Below are 11251 nucleotides of genomic sequence, written 5' to 3' on the forward strand. Positions count from 1 at the left end.
ATCTTGATCTCACTAAAGGTTAGCACAAGGCTGTTGTTTCAGAAGGGAGGTTTGCCTGTGTTCACACGATGTCTATTTATGGCTTTGTGGGAGAGAAGAAACTGAGAGCCTTTTACGTTATCTCTTTAAGGGTGCAATCCTATGCATGTCCTACCCACGTACCGCTTGGGGAGGGGGTGGAATATCCCCCAGCAACCGTTGGGTAGGAAACCTGGTCAGATTTGTGAACACAAGTAACATTTGGGGGTTAGCGAATGGATGTGAGGAAGCATAATTAACGTCAGGAGCTCACACTTCAGCGTTTCTTGGATTTGAGGCTGCTTTGCCTGAACCTGACGTTGTGGCTGCTTTTCTCGAAGCTGATCAGGACTGTGCCGTGATAACTCACTTTGCCCGGTCCATTTTTCTCTCGCCATCGTGTCAGGGAACTGCCAGGTTATCGCTCGTTTCGCGCGCTGTGCTTTCAACCCTCTGCTGTGGCCAGCGTGGGCAGAACGCGGCACTGTGCCTCGTGCGCCGTAAGGGCGGCTCCTGCCTGCTTGCTCCTGCCTCGAGCCCTCCTCCTCCGGTCGGTGTCACCGGTGGACCCCCCCGGGGGGCAGGCTGCCTGGCTTAGTCTTGCAGGCAGACAGCTCTGCGGCTCCTTCGAAATGCCACCTCCGCTCACATCCAGAAAGCTCCGGGGAACAGCTTGCGCGCCCTCGGCCAGCCTCCCGCCCGCTGAGTCACGCCGGCGCCAGGCCCCGACTGCTCCCCGCCCCTCGCTCCGCAGAACGCCCACCAGCGCCGCCGCTCTGCCGAGCTGCGAGCGGGCTGCCGCCACCGCGCGAAGGGAGCACGAGGCAGCGCCCCCGCCCGCCGCTCCTCGCAGCCTGCTCGCCCCGCGGTGGGCAGCAGGGCCTTGCCCGCGCGTAGCTGCCTCCTGGGTCAGCCCTTCCTGTGCCGGCGCGCCCCGGCCGCCTTCCCGGCCACGCACCCCGCGCGCAGACGGCCTCCAAGGCGCGAGGAGGGAGGCGGCGCGAGCCGAGAGGCGGGCCGGGCCGGGCGGCCCTGCAGCTGCGTGGCGGAGCATGCCTCCTGGCGTGCTTCGAAGAGCGCGCGCACGGCGCTGAAAATGGCACCGCCGGGCGCCTCCCCAGCAAGGGGTGCACTCCGGGGAGGGTGGAGAAACGTGGCCGGAGGTGGCCGATGCCCAGCCAAGGCGCCCTGCCCGCTCAGTGGGGGCTGGGGGCTCCGATTTCGGCGGGGCTGTGCATCCATTCTGGGCTGCGGCCGGAACCAGCCAGAACTCCCAAGGAGCTATCCAGGGTCTGAGCCCATTTGGGGAGCTCTGGTTCAGCACCCTGGATAGCTCCTTCGCCGTTCTGGCTGGTTCTGGCCGCAGCCCAGAATGGATGCACAGCCCCGCCGAAATCGGAGCCCCCAGCCCTGTGCCTGCTTGGTTCGGGCATCGCCAGAAGCTTGCGCGGGAACTGGCCGGAAACTCGGCGCCGCTAGGTGTTTTCAGCCTGAGCGCGGAGCAGGCGGGGGGGGGGCTCCTCAAGACCACAGGGCCTCTGCGGATGTGCAGAATGCGTTCCTTCCTTCAAGAGGTAAAAAGGGGCGCGCAGAGAGAGGAGTGGGAGGAGGCGGATTTTATCGGGGGAGCGCCGGGACCTCTCCTTTCAGAAGCCGCCGCGGCCCCTGGTGGCGCAGCCGAGGCGCGAGGCTTCGCCTTGCCCGGCCTGGTGCCCCGCACAGGCACGGCCCGCGCCGTCCGGGGGTGATGGGGGCTGCAGCCCAAGAGGCGTTCCGCGGGCGCCAGGCCGGGGAAGGAGGGCGCTTCGGCTTGCAGCCTCCCGCAGCTCCGGCCTCGCTTCGTCTTCCCAGTTCTGCCGTCGCTGGAGCAGGACCCGCGTTGCTCCTCACTGACACCCCTCTGCCGCTCCCTTCCTCTCCGCTCGCTGCTGCTAACAACGCGGCGCGTCGGCCCAACACGCCCCCCCAGCGGCGTCCGGGAGCGGGAGGCCTGTGGCCTTCCCGCGTGGCCAGCAGTCACGGATGGGCTTCGCAGTCGAACAGTCCCTGGCGGGCCACGTAGTCCCCAGTCCTGCATCGAGTCCAGCACCCCGCTTCCCCGAAAAGGGCTGTGGCTCGCTGGCCGAGCCCCCGCCCCGCTTTGCCTGGAGTAGGTCCCCAGTTCAGGCCCGGCAGCATCCCCAGGCAGGCCTGGGAAGGCGCCGGGGAAATCGTGGCCCAAAAGACTGGAGGCCACGCATGTTCGGAGGGGTGGGCAAGGCACTTGGCTCACGCACGGGGGTGCTCTTCTGAGAGAAGAGCAGCACCTCCAGAATGGTGCCACAGGTACATGTGCGCACCAGGGGCGGCCTCCATGCAAGGGTTATGCAGCCAAGAGCAATATTTGGCGGCAACTCACAAATTCTTTTTCTTTTTCATCCAAATTTTTTGTTGAATTTTTAGAGTCATGATTAGATTACCATGGCCATGTGAGTAAGGTATAGCTGAGCATGTGCAGAACCTTTGCTGTGTTATCTTAATATGATTGGTTGTGAGTTGCTGCCGAATGTTGCTCTTGGCTGCGTAACCGTTGCATGGAGGCTGCCTTGAAGGTGGAGCCGCCCGCCCAGAGGCCGCCCCTGGTGCGCACATATACCTGTGGCACCATTTTGGAGGCGCTGCTCTTCTCTCAGGAGAGCAACCTCATGCGTGAGCAAAGTGCTTTACCCACTCCTCCGAACATGCGTGGCCTCCAGTCCTTTGGACCACGATTTCCCCGACAATTACTAGACGGGCAGCATTGACTAATAAATAGCCTGACTCAGTGTCAGGCAGCTTCCTCTGCTTCTGTTTAAATCAGCCCTTTATTCAGAACCATGAGGGCTGTAATCTTACTTTATTTTTAAAGGAAGTGGTAGAGCAGGTGCTCTAGATGTGGAAGGTTCCAGGCTCAATTCCTGGCCTCTCCAGGTAGGGCTGGGAAAAATCACCTCTGTCCATTGCCTTCAGCCCACACATAAGTTTTATAAAGTCTGATTGCGTTATAAACAGAGCATAGAAAGGAATGGGACAAAGATTAGAAGGAGGGAGACATCCCAGATATACAATTATTTCAAACTGTACCCCAATGGTTGCACGTGCCCTCCGCCTAATTTGAAAAGCCCTCTGCAAGGAAGCAATTCAGACCTCTGACAGAAGTAATCTCTTCCTCCCCAGCCTGCTGGGTGGGAAAGGACAGGGAGAGAAGGGGGTGTCAGAGGGAGAAAGAAGAGAGAGTGAAGGGGTGGTAGAGAGAAAGGGAGGGATGGGGTGGCAGAGAGGTAGAGAGGGAGGGGTGGGGTGGCACACACACACAGAGGAGGAGATGGCAGAGAGAGAGAGGTGGCAAGCACAGAGAGAAAGAGAGAAGGGGTGATAAAGGGAGAAGGAGGTGGCAGAGAGAGGCGAAGAGAGAGACAAAAGAGTGGGGGAGAGAAAGGGTGGGGGGAGAGAGAGAAATAGTGGCAAAGAGAGGGAGAGAAGGATGTTGCCGCCATCTGTACACTTTTGGCTCTGGCCCCACATACTACTGGCAGAGTACCCACACAGAACATAAGAGCCATGCTGGATCAGACCAAAGGCCCACCCAGTCCAGCATTCTCTTCCCACAGTGGCCAACCACTGCCCATGGGAAATTCACAAGCCAAACATGAGAGCAACAGAACCCTCCTCGTTTTGCCCAGCAACTGGTTTCCCCAGCAAATGGTGTACATAAGCCTACTGCCTCTGACCCTGGAGGTGGCATATATACAGCCATCAGGACTAGTAGCCATTGATAGCCTTCTCCTTGACAGAAAAAAGGCTCCCCGCCCCTATTTTAATACCTCCAGGGAGTCCAAGGCAACTTTCAGGTCCTTGCCCGCTTCCAATTTACCCTCCTCCTGTGTCTTGTACAGTAGTGGGATTATGACTGGCCTAAGGCTCCTGCAGGCTTATGCAGTGAGCTTCCTGGCTGGCCGAGGGCCAAACTCGCTGTGGGATTTCTGTGGCTGGATACTGTGATGTATGTTTGTTTGTTTCTCTTTTAATGAAATACACTGTGGCAGTGGGGTGGGGGAGGTTACCCTGAATGTGCCTAATTGATTGGATTGGATTGGCTGCTGTTCATTCTTTCCACTCACTGTTCCTTTTGATAGTTTGCAAAGGGATTCCAAGGCTGCATTCTTGCTTTGCAAAATTTAAAACCCACCACTGGGTGAAAGGGGGGCATGGTAAGGGAGCCCTCATGCAACCAAGTCGCTTCTGCTCCCCACAGCTCTCTGGATGGGCCGTAATTCAATTGCCACTTCAGAAGGAGCCTTTCCTTCTTACCTTGTCTCCTTCCGCTCCATTATGGGTTAATTTGACTTCTTTTCTTTCTTTAAACACTTTTGCAAGGTGAGTCACAGAAGCTCATTAATAATTATAGAGCAGAGGGTTGAGTCAGCGAGCTTTTGTCTTCCAAACTGAGCTCCTTTCTGTATGACTAATGGGACTCCCACCACTTTATCTCCTTGTCCAAAATGAGGCCCACCTACATGCACAGAGGGATTTGTACTTCTCCATCTAATACAGCCTTTCCCAACCTGCCACCTTCCAGATGTGTTGGACTACAATTCCTACAGCCCCCCAGCCAGGTGGCTAGGGGATTGGGGGGTTGTAGTCCCACACATCTGGAAGGTGGCAGGTTGGGAAAGGCTGATTGAATATAGTGTGTGTGTGTAGGAGAGAGAGTGGGGGGAGAGAGAGAGAGAAAGAACAGAATGGGAATGAACTTGGAAGACCAACATCAACAATGCTGTCTCTTGAAGCCCACTTCTTCAACTACCTTGCCCCCAAGCTGTTCCTGTACAAATGAAAACTCATTCAAGTGTCCCCAGAAGCTTTGCAGACTAAGTCCCCTCCCGCATAAGGGTGAGGAACAGGGCTTCCTCAGTGGTGGCTCCCACATTGTGGAGCTTCCCCTTCACATGTGGATTCTACATATATCAGCACCTCTGAAAGGGGCTTTTGTTATTCCCACAAGCATTTAAGCCCAAGGGCCGTGTTACATTTCAGAGAAGCTCTCAGGGTTGCCTTGCAGGGCTGGGTGGGGCCAAAGGCAAAAGGGGCAGGGTGAAAACACTAGCATAGTTCAGCTGAAAGCTCTTCCTGCCAGGAACTCAACCTTAGGAGAGGCATTTCAACTGTTCAGAAGGCGGGGGCAACGGGGACTGCACAAAAGTGTGGAAACCATGGAACAGTTGGTGGCTGGGGAGAAGAGGCGGGGCCAGAGGAAAAGAATGGTGCCGTCCGGGGACCATTTTGGAAGCCCAGGTGGGCGGGGTTTGGTGGGTGGTTCTGCACCCTTGATTTAAGGGTAAGTGAATTACCGAGTGTCAGCTCTGAGTGGTGAATTGTGATGGGAGAATTGGTCTAGGATTGGTAAACTAATACACACAAAGCAGGACGAGGTCCATTTCATAGTCCCTCCTTGGTCTACATTACTTATTAATAATAAGAGTATTTATTCATTTAAAATATTTGTATCCCGTCCTATATCATTAGGATCTCAGGGTAGTATACAGATAAAATCAATTTAAACAGTGTTAAACAATAAATAATTTAAATAGCTAAAAACATACGGAATCATTAAGCTAGCTAATACCAATTTAAAATCTAAAACAATAAAACAGTTAAAACAGTGTGCAAAGTCAGGGAATCCAATTAGCCCTCAAAGGCTCTGGTGAAAAGCCATGTTTTAACTTGGCACCAAAATGAAACCAGTGTCTGCACCAATCGGGCCTCCAAGGGGAGGGCATTCCACAACCAGGGTACCATAGCAGAAAAAGCCCTCAGAAAAAGAGTACTCATATAACAGTTTCCCAAGTATTCCACACCCATTACTTCTGTCATCCTTGTAGCTTCCTTTCAAGGTAGGCTAGTATTATCCCCATTGTGCAGATGTCAGGGGGAGTGGGGAGTGCTGAGGCTTACCTAAGGCCACCCAATGATTTGGGGGCTGAGGTGAGATTTGAACAAAGGCTTATTGGCTCAAATTCATGCGCCTCAATCCTAGGATATAGCTTTACTCAGAAGTAACTCCCACTCAATTCAGCGGGGCTTACTGCCAAGTCAGTGCATGGGATTGTAATCTCAATGACTCACGAGACCTGCCTTCCCCAACTGGGCATCCTCCAGCTGGGGATGATGGGAGGGTTGGTCCAATAAGCTGGAAGGCACCAGCCTGAGGGAAAGCGGCGCTACGCCATCTCTCACCAGTCCTGATGGGAATGACAAAAAGGAAGGTGTCCCTGCGCTGCCTGAGTTCAATATTTGTCAGTGCTGGAGCCAAGCTTGTCTCGCACTGGGGAAGGAGAAGCACCTTTTCCCCAGGTTCCAAGGCGGCTCATTGCTCAAGAATGTGGCATTGGAAGTGCTCCGAGGAGGGAGTGCTTAGACTGTTTTGCTGTGGCCAAGAAGAGGCCAGCCAGCTGGCCGGCAGTCAGCACAGGGGACTGAGCCAGCCAAAACACCCAGGGCCCACGAGCTGGAACTGAACTTCAAAACAGCCCATTCCAAAAGTGCCTGCTAGGTTGCGCTCATCCAAACTATTAAATCAACACCCACCCACCCCGGCCGCTTCTACTTTATGCAGAGGCAAATGTTCACAACAAGGTAAAACTCCCAGAATTCTCCACTTCCAGTTGTCGTTGTTTTTAGTCTCTAGTCCACTTACGTGTGGAGATGGAAGTGAAGAAGTACATGGCATATTCTATGCAAAACTGCTCAAACCTTCCTGCATTCTGGCCAATGAGAGCTAAGGCACTTGCATTACAATAAGCTGGAAGGCACCAGACAACATACAGTCATTTTTATTATGTATTTATTTAAAGATTTTAATCCCACCCTTCAGCCAAAAAGCAGCTTACAAAGAGAAGAAATAAGGCTTAAAATTTAAGAGTCACAACACAAAAGGAAAGGTAATTCGGAGGGAGGAGAAAAAAAGCAAATTGAAGCACTAAATATTTAGTTGCAAAAATTTTTGTGCCACCTTAAAGACTAATATAGCAAATGTATTATGGCATAAGCTTTCATGGACTAGTTATTTTTCAGTGTTATTGTGTTGTATTCAGAAACAGTGAATTGCCTGTGCACCATGCCCTTAAATACAACTCAGCCACCAGATTCCCCCCTTCTTCAGACTAAAAAATATCCTGCTGCAGGCCTGCATTGAGAGCCAGTACTGAAATGGTTACCTCACGTCAAACTCTAAACCCCACCCCTTTTCAGACCAGAAGTCCCACCCCCATGGGAGATGGCCTCATGGGGGTCATGTGACCCCTCTATGAACACATCATGCCACCATGGACCAACAGGAAGAGGTTTTAGAGTCCTAACATATGCAGGGGCAGAAATGACCTTGCAGGGGCCATTTCCAACCTCTCCCTTGATTGGCCCTGTGCGTAGGGATGTCAGAGAATTCCTCCACAGACTCCAGCAAGGCCGGATTCTAAATCCCCCTGGAATCCATGGCAGAACAGCCTCCCCACCACCACCACCCCGTGGAATCCCTCCGGGACGGAGCGTACCTGGCCGCGGATGCAGCGGTGGCTCTGGCCAGTCTCCCGGCCGCTGCCGGGCTGCTGCGGCCGCCATTTGCATGGCTGCCTTTCTTCATGATAGGCTACGTATGTATTTACGTAGCCTATCACGGTAAAGAGCAGGGGCACAAATGTTGGCCGCTACACCATTTGCGCCCCTGCTCTTTGCTGTAATAGGCTACATAAGTATTTACTTAGCCTATCATGGCAAAAGGCAGCCACGCCAATGGCGTAGCGGCCACCATTTGCGTGGCTGCCTTTCTTCGTGTTAGGTTACGTAAATACTTACATAGCCTATCATGGCTTAGCAGCCATGCAAATGGCAGCCGGCATAGCGGCTGCCAGTTGCGGCCGCAGTAGCCTAGCCGCAGCTGGAATTCTGGCTGCTGCCGTCCCTGGCCGGCAGCGCCGCAGAGCAGAGCTGGCCAGGGAGGATTCCGTGGGGAGGGACGGAGCGCCTCCCCCCCACCGCGGATGCTCCGAAACGGAGCAAGTAAGTGTTTTGTACATCCCTACCTGTGTGTTCATGTGAGCCACCTATGAACTCGCCCCGTCACAACAGCCCAATAGGAAGCGGTTTTAGAGCCCTAACATACAATCATGACAACACAAAACCATATCTGGATTGGCCCCAGCAGGGACCCTGGATTGTATACAGTCACGCCCCTCTGCCGCTTAGATCCGGATAGGTCTTTGTACTCCATTGCCTGATCTATGCCTGTTTTCTATATCTCAAAATGGGGATTAATGATACGAAGTTGCTTTCCAGGGATGTTGTAGACTTGCATTGTAGAAGCATTCTTTTGGAAGATCGTACCAGTATTTTAAATGTGTCTCGGGTGAAGGGCCAGATTACAGGTAAGCGCGTAGAGCGTTTTAAACAGAAAAACAAGTGTTCCGTAGAAACAGACAGCCTCGGTTTCACTCCCTTCCTCCTCTCCACCTAGCTCCATTTTTTTAAATAGGTTTCTCTTTGTTCTTGCAAACATGTGCATCCCACATCTACCAGCGTTTTCACTCCTTTTGGAATGTTCTCCATAATCTCACATTGCTGAGGGAGTTAGTGAATCTCTTTAGACAAAGAGGGAGAAAAGGGGGTGCTTGAGGGAGGAGGAACTCTGCTTCATTTGTGAGTGAAAAAAGGCAAGCAGCAGCAACACCAGAAGCCAAAATACCTGCAATTTATTTCCAGAGGGGTAAGCAAACCTGCAGTTCACCTCGCAGAAGTCCTGTCTTGGTGCAGCAACAGTGCCACCATTCGGCAGCAACAGACTAGAGCAAGCTCTCGTGAGCGAAGAAAGCAGGCCCGTAGTCCCAGTGCTGTGAGGAGAACCTCGGGGGCTCCTCATTTTGGAGCGGTGCCTTTTCCCCAGGCCTGCTCTGTGCTTATGCGCCACGTGATTGTGGTCATCCGGGAGACATGGTGTAGTGCGTTGGTAACATCTAGACAGGGAAGACCCTTCTGTATAGCTTTGATTTTACAGGTCAGGTCAGGAGAGGAAAGCCCTTTCCATATAAACACACACACCCCACCAATGGACAAAGTCAGTATATTATGATTGTAGTGCTGTAGCTTGATCTGTTGTCACTATTTTAATGCTTTTATGAGCTGCTATTCTTAACTGATTGTTTTTATCTGTTCTAGTGATTTATGTGCTGTCATGGTTTGTGTATGAGATGTTTTAACATTTTTATGTATTATAGTTATATTGATTATAGTAAACCACCTTAGATGGAAAGATGATCTATTCTAAAAGGCAGTTTCAAAAATCATTTAATAATAACAATATTAGGAAGGCTAGGCTAGACCTTTTCTCATCAGCATGCTAGTTGTTTACATGCAAGGAATATTTCTACAAGGTAAAGCATCCCTTCCATCCTATGAGCCTCCCAGCTGCAGCCTGAAATATTATAGCTCAAGTACATGTTTACTTCCTCAGTGAGAATGAAGCCCCTCAGCCTAACCTCTCAAAGGTATGAGCTGGTTCCGGGTGGGGAAGCGGGGAGACAGACAGAAAAACATATGCTTTAAGGCACCATTACTTGTTTCTTAAAAACAGGCACAAGTTAGCCAGGCTGTAGAATATATTGGAAAGAGGGAACTGCCCATTGTTTTGATATCAGTATTTTAATTATTATTCCCATTTATATGCCACCTTGACAATTTGGTCCTAAAAAGTTTACAGAAGCCCAACAAGTGAGCTCAGGGCAAAGATGAAAACCGAACAAGGAATGTCCTTGCTCACAAGTCTCACGGGCACTCTGCTTCGTCGGCACTCATTCTGCTGACAAGCAAGTGCTAGAGAGAGAACTCCTAGCTTGGTACCGTCTGTACAAATCCTCCTCCGACTCCAAATCCAGAGCTGGTTCATGTGGGGTCACCAGCTGCTGCAGTACCTGTTCCCCCATTCCTTCCACCAGAGGAAGATCTTGTGTGCATTTCTCTCCAGTGAATTGAATGGGGAAGTCCATACATACAGGAACAATGGCCCTTCCGTCAGAAGTGTTGCACTTGCTGTGACTTGGGCCTGGTCTATGTGGTGATAGACTGGACTGAGCCACTTCAAACGGGGTACAATCACATTTCTGAATGGCCCTACACATTATATATATTACCTGCAGATAGAAAACCCATCAGGGATGAAGGTTCCAGCCTAATCTGTTCCTTGTTTTTCTGCTTGAGGGATTTTGATTCCCCTCCCACTCCCCATGTGATCCCAGAAGCATCATCAGTCTATTCCAACACCTCACTGCCACATGCGTAAGCCCTGGCCTCAGGGGACAAGACATTTCCCAGTCGAGGGATGCTGGCAGCCATCTACAAACCTACCAATGCCATCACGTCCTTGGATGACACCTGAATCGGAGACGGTTTCGCATGGCATTAGAAAGGGGCAAACAATATTGTCCTAGGTCTGATTTGGATTTTTTAATGCTCACACATTTGTCACAATAACTTACATAGTTCACTGTCAACATTTGGTGTGGATTCATTGAGCCATGAAAAAAATGCCCATTTCTGTGCTTTCAGGTGGAATAATCGGTAACAGGCTTGGATCCCTGCTCTTGAAGCATACACACTTCTTTGTGTAAAGTGCTTCTGCTACTGTTGAAAGACCCACTCTCCCTCCCCAGCAGGGGTGGGCTGAGTATCCAATCTCCAGCCAAGGCAAGCCACAGAAGATGAGCAGAGTTGAGAACAGGCCCAAATCCAAGGTGGTTTATGTGGCACATGCTCCAAAGAGGAAACGTTTTCACACACACACGCTTTCCTAGGGCGCTCTGTGCAGTAAGGAAGAGGCTGACAAAGGCCTCTTTCATATTATCTGAGGAAAACCAAGAGGCCATGACAGCAACAGCAGCTGGCAAAAAAGAAAAAACGGGCACCTGGACCCAAAACGAACAACAGTGACAGAATCTGGTTGTACTGGTCTTCAGAAAGCATGGAGAAAGTCGCATGCTCCAAGCCAAACCCTTCCCCGCCTCCCCGCCCCCAACGGGTATTAACGCCTAGTCATCACAACGCTTTACCATAAGACCTCCTCCTTTCCTCTTAAGCCAAGAGTCGCTTGCTCTAAGGAACAATGGCCGCCCCACACTTTGTACTCTTCCTAGGCTGCCTCCAAAGGTTACATAAGCAGCAAGGAACTGCC

Source organism: Heloderma suspectum, chromosome 4, assembly GCF_057233095.1.
Source record: "Heloderma suspectum isolate Gila_16-S chromosome 4, 16-S_ref, whole genome shotgun sequence".
In the NCBI taxonomy this organism is placed as follows: domain Eukaryota; kingdom Metazoa; phylum Chordata; class Lepidosauria; order Squamata; family Helodermatidae; genus Heloderma; species Heloderma suspectum.